Raw genomic sequence first — 8,840 nt, 5'->3', positions numbered from 1 at the left:
TTGCTTTCGTCTGGAGCCTAGCATAGGTGAAAGTCATCACTGGTTATCAGATTAATAAATAATCTATAGTATTCGAGATAATACGGCTCTCTAGTAAGGAAAAAAATAGTAGCGAGTCAGTAGTTTGGGATTACTCATTATATACAAACAAACTCTATCTCTTCAAAATGTATAGATAATATTAGCAGGAAAAGAACTTCGTTACAAACCTTTGTATTAGCAATATTTTTATCTCGGAAAAACACAATTAAGGATAAACAGGAAAACGTAACATTACCTACCCCACGCGAGCGCTCCATTATACCCGCGCTCGGGGAATCGAAACTAGGATAGACTATTTATTGTGATGCATTCCTGAATCCCACGGGAATGCCACGCACGCCACCCGCAGGTATACTTGCTATATGAGTATAGGAAATGTCGTGTCGACGACACTATTCTACGGCTGCCGTATACCGTACCGTAGGGCGGGCGGTGGCGACCGCTCCGTAGTAAACAAATGCCATCGGCAGTCAGTATCGCTTCACGGATCGACCGCGGCGCACGTGTCTCGCCCCACACCAACACACGCATTACATTTGTAAAAGGGAAAAACGCGCGCGAAAAACTTCACTTATTACCACACGTCCCAGTGTCTCGTAAGTAACGCGTAGAGTGCAGTATTAACCTATAAAACCCTTAAAACACGTGAAAACACCGAGGGGTTGTTTAATTTGAGTAAATTGCGTTATTTGTGATGTCAAAATGGATTAACCTAAACTCGGGCACGTCGCTGAGCGAACTGGAATGTTACTCGAAATAGCATAAAATAAAGAGACTGCTTTTGTTTTGAGTATATATGATTTGTGGCATACATATTTGCGAAAACGTTTATGTGCGCATTGAAAGAAGTATTGCTAAAACGTGTCCAAATAAAATATTCGTAATGACCGTTTCATCGAGTAAAAATTCTCTTTCAGATCAAGGACAAGGAAAATTCGCGATCTAAACTTCCCCTATTATAGGTGAGTGCTATGATAAAATTCAAACACACGTGTATAAACAAGTTATGGCGTAACATCACAAAACAAACAATAATTATAAGTAAACCGGTTTCTAGAATATCTACAAGTTTCATTATGTTTAAATAACGAATTCTCGCAAAGATCGAGCAATTGAAAGAATCCCGTCGATGTTGTACAAAGTAATCTTAATATTCTTGTTAAAAAAACTGATTAACGTTTATGCTGAATTCTCGAATCATATTTTCATTGCTCAAGAACGTAATCAATTTAATCACAAACATGTTTGGTTTTAATTAATTACTATACGTATCTAGTTAATTAATATGTTCAGACTGCCTAATAGATGAATTTTACAATTACATAATTAAATTTCTGAGATATAATTACTAGGTTATTAACATAATAATAATACATTTATTACTATGGCATAGTTACTTCATGTTTTTAAAATAGTAATAATACATTTGAAATCGATTGCCCGATAACCCAGTAGCTACGATTACGTAAATAAACAAATTATACCTATAATTACATAATTCAATTTATATCTTTAACAGATAATGGTAATAATGTATTGTCATTATGTCCTAATGTATTTCTTATGCCATTTTTTATTGTGATTATTTATACCCGTCGCTTTTTATTCCTTTACTAATTACATTATAAACACGCTTTGTTTGGCTATCATAACACAGGCTACAAAATTTCAGACCAGTATTTAATTCTTATCTATCCAGCCTAAACATATCAAGAAGCGAAACATGTGTGATTTGCAAATAAAAATTATCGTAGCGGAAGATTGTAAACGAATTATTATCACTTATTAGTTATTAGGTATCTTGTGGTAAAATTTTGCAACATAAAAATATATTGCAGTGAATTTTTTCTACAAAATTAATCGCTGTAAAGCAACTAATAATTTATAATACAACATCGAGATTGTTGTATAATGAATGCGTTATCGTACCTGTAATCTATATATTTATAAATGTTGATAAAATTGTAATATTTTTTACACGTTGCCATGTAAGTTTTAAATGGAGCAGGCCAGTTATGGATCTTTAGGTAATTATTGAATTTAAAGAACGCATTATTTCTCGGGTAATTCTTAATTCTAAAAATAAAAATACTATTTAAAGGAATAATTTTATTGTTTAACCTATATATAGTGGAGTAATATATAATAGAGTAAGATATATTTACCTAACAGTAATTATAATTAATCATGTAGACAAGTAAATATCACTCATGACGTGTCAAATTAAAAGAAACAAATTAAATTATAACATACATACGTTGTATTGCCATTATTATTGTCATTCCCTTGGTAACGTAGTAGTATTGCGGTACGAGTACATCGCCGAGCTCTCAGGTTCGAATCCAGAGTTGGGCAACATTTTTCTGCTCAGTATTAGCCCGGAGTTTGGAATTTGTACCCAATATGGCAATCGGCTAAAAGCAGTGATAGCCTAGTTGGTTGTGGAACGGACTACCGAGACGAATGTCCGCAGGTTCAAATCCCAAGGGCACACACCTCTGACTTTTCTAAAAAATAATATGTGTGAATTCTTTGTGAATGATCGCTTGCTTTAACGGTGAAGGAAAACATCGTGAGGAAACTGCATACCTGAGAAATTCTCTATAGGAATTTGCGAGGGTGTGTGAAGTCTACCAATCCGCATTAGGCCAGCGTGGTAGACTAAGGTCTAATCCCTCTCAGTAGTAGAGGAGGCCCGTGTCCAACAGTGGAACAGTATAATATAATACTGGGCTGATATTACATTATTATGTTAATCGGCTCGCCACCATGGAACGGAATACACACGGCGAAAAGTGAGTGCAATGCTCGTCTCAAAAGTCATATTATCGCAGCTCGCTTGTGCCATCTGAATATTAATATTCCCCACATAGTGTTTGTTCAAGCATGTTATATCATAATGGAACGTATTCTAATCGTCGGTGTATACGCTCTAATCGGTGTATGTATGTGGCCCGAATAATAATGTAAATAATATTCGTTTATGCGAATCAATATACCTCAGTAGTGTAGAGGCAGGGTACGTTACTTGTGAGTTATAAGGCTGTAAATTCTGATGACAAAATACGCAGTAATAAACTTACTCAACCCAAAAATGAGTAATTGTCTGGAATTAGAATATGTTCCCGAAAGCCTCGCATAATTTCACAATTCATTATTTTTTAATTTAGATACGCATGGCGCGGTTTACGCATTCGTTAATATTAAGTAATTATTATTTTCTAATCACGTGCCCGATCTGAGAAATTTGTAAATTAAAAAGGCCGCATACCCATTAACTTTCTAGCTAGGAATTTGAGTAGCAATTTGAAAATATATTTCAATTCATTTGAGCAATTCTCATAACTATTTAAAAATAAAATTACAAAACAATTACATACGCAATATAACTCAAATTAAAAATATATATAACACGGCTAAAAGACCTGTGGCTCTTTTTTTTAAAACTCATCGTGTGTGGTCAGAATTTTAAATAAAGAACATTGATATTTCGTTTAAAATTAATGTTTTTATTCATAGACCTTGGTGGTACAACTATGCCACTCCATACGTCTTCCACAAATATTAACTACTCATAGCATATTGTTAATTTGCTTTAAAATATTTTTGAAGTTATGTGAATGTTGTAGACTTAATACGAGTAGTGTAGAAAACTTGATGTCGAAAATGTAGTTATGTGGTATATATCTTTAGTCAAAGATGCGAATAATCGAAAACCTAATCCGATTCGAAAGACCCTACTTTTTTCTTTTTTATCTTTCTTTGGCAAGGCGCAAGACCCTACTTATTAAACGCCATTAATCGAAAATGTTAAAAAATAGAACTATCAAAAGGGCTACGTCTCTGGTTTATAAAGTTTTTCTTCTAATAATAATTATTATTTATAATACGAGAATACTTTTACAAATCTTGGAAGTATAAAATATTAAATTTAGACTGACTCTATACATCGATACTTTCTAATAATGCCGTCCACGGAGAATCTAATTATATTATTTGTTTTTGGCAATATAAGTATACAATAGTTTTTTTAGAACTAAATAAATATCATATAACACAGAAAATGAATAGCTATACCGTATCTGTATAGAGGTTACTCCAATTGCATAATTTGTATACGAAGATGTTTCGATCAGATTGCCTCCTTGCGGTTTTGCCTTGTAAACCGACCTCCATAAATCGGTACATTTGAAGGATTTCCATCGGTTTTATACATACAATAATAATGTATGTATACAATAAATATTTGGTCATCAATTTGGTGTGAATTATTTATCATACATACATAGTATCATGCCTCTATTCCATAGAGATAGGCAGAGACTATGGATTGCCACTTTGCACGATTCTGGCATACTTCTCTTGCTTCCTCCACATCATATCCACATCGCATTTATTGAGACAAAACATTGACTTTAATTGATGCGTATCATTAATTTTCTTAAATAAAATAAGGTATTTGTTTATTTGTATATGACCATGGCCTAAAGGAAAATAAATTACTATAAACACACTTAATCTAATAGGTACATAAACTTAATAAAGTCATAAATATTCTGTGAGCATCAATTCGCAAATTAGGTATGCATGTACGTGAATACCTAGTACATTAACTTATCACATTATCATTTATATTTGTTCAGAAATACTTATCTTGTATGTTAAAACTGATCCAAGTTCACAGAGACAGGAAACAAATACAAAGCGTATTTAATATAATATTAATAATATCAGCCCTGTTATATACTGTCCCACTGCTGGACACGGGCCTCCTCTACTACTGAGAAGGATTAGGCCAGTCCACCACGCAGGCCTAGTGCGGATGGATAGATTTCACACACCTTCAAAATTCCTATAGAGAACTTTTCCGGTATTCAGGTCTCCTCACGATGTTTTCCTTCAGCGTTAAAGCGTATTTATATATTAATAATACAACGGACTTCATATTTGCTTTTCACTAAAAATATTTAACCCCCGAACATAAGCCAACCATAATCGCCGCGCAGTGTAATAAAACATATAGGTTTGAATTGCTACTAAATTAAATAAACATTCATTATAATTTAAAACAGCATGCATTAAATTCTCTATATTCCCAATAAAATTTAAATTGATTCAGTACAATCAAAGATACAGCTTGATCTCTCGAATGTATCCGATAACATACACAAAAAGGTTCAACCTATAATAGTCAATCTCAAGCAACCGGGGCCAAAAGCTGGTAATAAAACTATGTCATATAATGTCACCGTTTGTAAATTGTCAGTCCCGTCTAATACACAACAATAAAAAGACTATAAACACAGAACAGCCGAATAAATATAACAGGGGGACGATGTCAAAAGGTCAGATTTTATGGCTGTTGCTGAGACGACGTTCCCATGCGAACTTTCTGAAGAACTAGGAAGTCACTATATTTGTATCTACTTAGTATTGAACATTGTAGGCAGGAACTACTGGACATAATAAGACTTAACATCTCATGTCTTAGGACGGCGAGCGCAGTGGAATACCAAACAATACTTTGTAATTGTAGGTGTTGGATGGTGTTCCTACTGTTTATGGGCGGTCGTACCGCTTATGATCAGGCGTACGGCAAGCTCGTCTCGTCATTCAAAGCAATAAAAAAATGGAAATTTTTGCATTAGCCTAAGATTGAAAATATATAAATCATATATTTCGATAACAATTCGCCTTTTCATAAAACGATTTAATTAAATTACAGCATTTTGACCTTTAATGCTGGATATTACATTTTCATTGCTTTTATGCGTACAAAAAAAGATGACTGACGATTAATACCAAGTCATGATCAAACCCCGTCATAGGGATTCAGCTGCCATGTGTTACATTTCAAAACCAAGCTATTAATGACCATTTTGATACGTATCAAACAAGATTGGAAATAATAGGCTATAAATTCAATTAAATTGTGTCACTTATAATTGTTACTAGACAGTCATTAATTGGTTCTATGATTGCCACATCATCATCTAATATGAAGATTCTTATTCCTTCTTCACTAACAAAGACATCCCATATAACATTATGTAAGAGTTCGCAATGTTTTGCAATTTACGGATTCTTAGACTATTTATTGGACAAAAAAATGTTTTTATTTTAATATCGGATGAAATGTAGACTATAATATGAAGCTGCAAAATTTGTTTGTTTCTTTGTTTGAACGCGCTACTCACAGGAACTACTAAACCAATTTTGAAAAACTTTTCACTAATAGGTAGTTACTTTGCACCTATTTCAAAATCAGATAGGGTGGCTGTTTATGAATGGTCGTCACGCTTACTATCAAGGAAAGAGCTGACTCACGTCATCATTCAAAGTCATTTGATGCTTTTGATTTTTTTAACCTAACGTACGTTTATTAGATTGGAGGATCGGCTTATACAAACACACCGGATTTTTGAGTGAGCGCTTTAGGCTTTCGCAACCTTTGAAAATTTCCCTTGCCTTTCTCCCCTCCGCCCATTCTAAGGTATCTTTGCCTTCCCCACACATCCCTTCCCCAGATATCCCCAAATTATCCCATCTTTCCTCCGAAGTCTTCGTTGCTAAACTGGGGTATTCCAGTATTCCAATCGCAGGTTTCTTCCGGTGTAGACGGCGGGGTCCGATAATAAAAAATCCTTTAAAATTAGGCGAACATGCTGAGGGCGTGAAAGGCATTAAAAACAATAAGTCATACACTACATACAAACAATCTGCTTGTTTCTATAATGTAACTAACATTGCACCCAATGTAATCCTATAAAAACAAAATTACTATAATAGATAAACGCGTTTCTCATGCCAAATTTGGCATTATTATGTACTCTACGTGGAACGCAATAAAAACAGACAATAGTGAGACCTTTAAAAATTACAAATTACAAATTAACTCATATATTTTTTATATAAAGTTTCATCTAAAATGACAAATTATTACACTAAACACAAGTCTAAATGTAGTAAAGTTAACATTTGTATTCTACCGTGGGATATTTAAAAAAATGAATGACCTTGCATTGTCGTCCTGTTTGCACAGTTAATTTTTCAATAAAATAATGTATGTGATATGTCGTATCCCATTTCAACCTTAACTAATGCAGATAAAAATGGCGTAAATAATTGACATATTTATAGCTGCCCTCGTTTAAGTTAGTTATCAAAATTATGCTCTTGCCATGTCTGAAATTTAATGCAAGAACGTACCCGAGTATCGAAGCAGCTCAATAAACGTTAGGAACCCAAAACTCTTATATAATAATAATAACAGCCCTGTATTATATACTGTCCCACTGTTGGGTACGGGCCTGCTCTACTACTGAGAGGGATTAGGCCTTAGTCCACCACACTGGCCTAGTGCAGATTGGTAGACTTCACACACCCTTGAAAATTCCTATAGAGAATTTCTCAGGTATGTAGGTTTCCTCACGATGTTTTCCTTCACCGTTGCAGCAAGTGATAATTCACAAAGAAAACTCTTACTCACAAAACTCTCACTTCACAATATTAAAAATATTCCATTATACTATACTTATACTATAATCGTCTACGTATCATCCTCTCCAAGTAACCGTCCTGAGCGGAGGTTCGTAACTCGTAAGTGGATTGCCCCAGCATGGTCGCTTCTTTTTCAACGGTTGCGAGCACCTAAAACTCCCACCCAAAAGTCGGTGTGTTTGTATAAGCCGGCCCTTGCCGACTGCAAACGTAGTCATGGTAAAAAATATATATATGCCACACGACATGAATGTATCGCTTTTTGATGTAACACATATATTTAGTGTCTCTTGGCAGCAAGTTGATAGCGTCTGCGCGGCACTTTATTATGAACGCTCTGACGAAGGAAAATTTTAGAGGTAAACCAAACAAATTCGCCGTAATAGGAATTATTTGTAGTGATTTCTTTTATCTAATGTTCAAGATTATTATCCATACTAATATATAAAGCTGAAGAGTTTGCTTGTTTGTTTGAACGCGCTCATCTAGAAATTTCTAAACCGACTTTATTTTTTTTACTAATGGGAAGCTTCATTGCTCCTGACTACTATAGACAGACAGATATTACCTATCCCGGTAAAAAAATTTACGCCGATGGAGCCGTAGACAAAAACTAGTTATTAGATAAGAAGTGAGGAAAACCGTATTTATCTGATGCAATACACAAGGGAGTAACAATTATAAAATTATTTAAATAATCCGTCAGTTTGATAGGTATCTGATGATGCTTTATATTAATATTAAGGGGGACCTTATCGCTTCCGAGGTGATGATGTGGCCATTAAATAAAATTATTTGCTTGTTATAAACATACGCAATGTTGGTTGATAAGGAGCAATTGATTTCTTATCGGTTACAATTCGTCATAGCTCACGCGTACTAAACATGGTAATATTGAAAATACAGTTTATATATATTTTATTTAAGTACATTAAAAATATATTGCAATTTATTGCCAAAAATTTCGGTTCCAAACTGTAAAAATATCAAATACATTTTTGAAATAATTGACTGAACATCGAAATATTTACTCACTTTCTAAAATAATTTCCTTAAAAAAAAAAAGATTAAGTATAAATTTCATTTCTAAACTGACTGTAACAATTTCAAATTTATTTAAAAGAAACTTGAATGATCGTCAAAAAATATTACTTATTTTTTTAAATTATTTCCTTAAGGCGATACCTCAAGGTCCATTTTCATACATTTTGTTTCACCTTTAATCTGGGTAACTAAACAAGTATTGGCAAGTAAAGAATTTAAATTCACGTCTAGTTAGTGATTAGTTCTCGCAGTTG

General features: G+C 33.8%; 1 protein-coding gene across 1 annotated transcript in view; it reads left to right on the top strand.

Annotated features, from left to right (window-relative positions):
* The first annotated feature begins 506 nt into the window (after positions 1-506).
* Positions 507-8,840, top strand: part of LOC115443631 (cytoglobin-1) — a 31,480-nt gene continuing 23,146 nt past the window's right edge. Inside the window, exons 1-2 of the mRNA XM_030169108.2 lie at positions 507-638; positions 960-1,004. The gene's annotated coding sequence lies outside the window, so the exon portion shown is untranslated. The remainder of the gene's footprint in view (positions 639-959; positions 1,005-8,840) is intronic.

This window comes from Manduca sexta, chromosome 12 (genome assembly GCF_014839805.1).
Source record: "Manduca sexta isolate Smith_Timp_Sample1 chromosome 12, JHU_Msex_v1.0, whole genome shotgun sequence".
Taxonomy (NCBI): Eukaryota; Metazoa; Arthropoda; class Insecta; order Lepidoptera; family Sphingidae; genus Manduca; species Manduca sexta.
The sequence above is the reverse complement of the archived record's forward strand: the minus strand, read 5'-3'. Positions and strand labels throughout refer to the sequence as shown.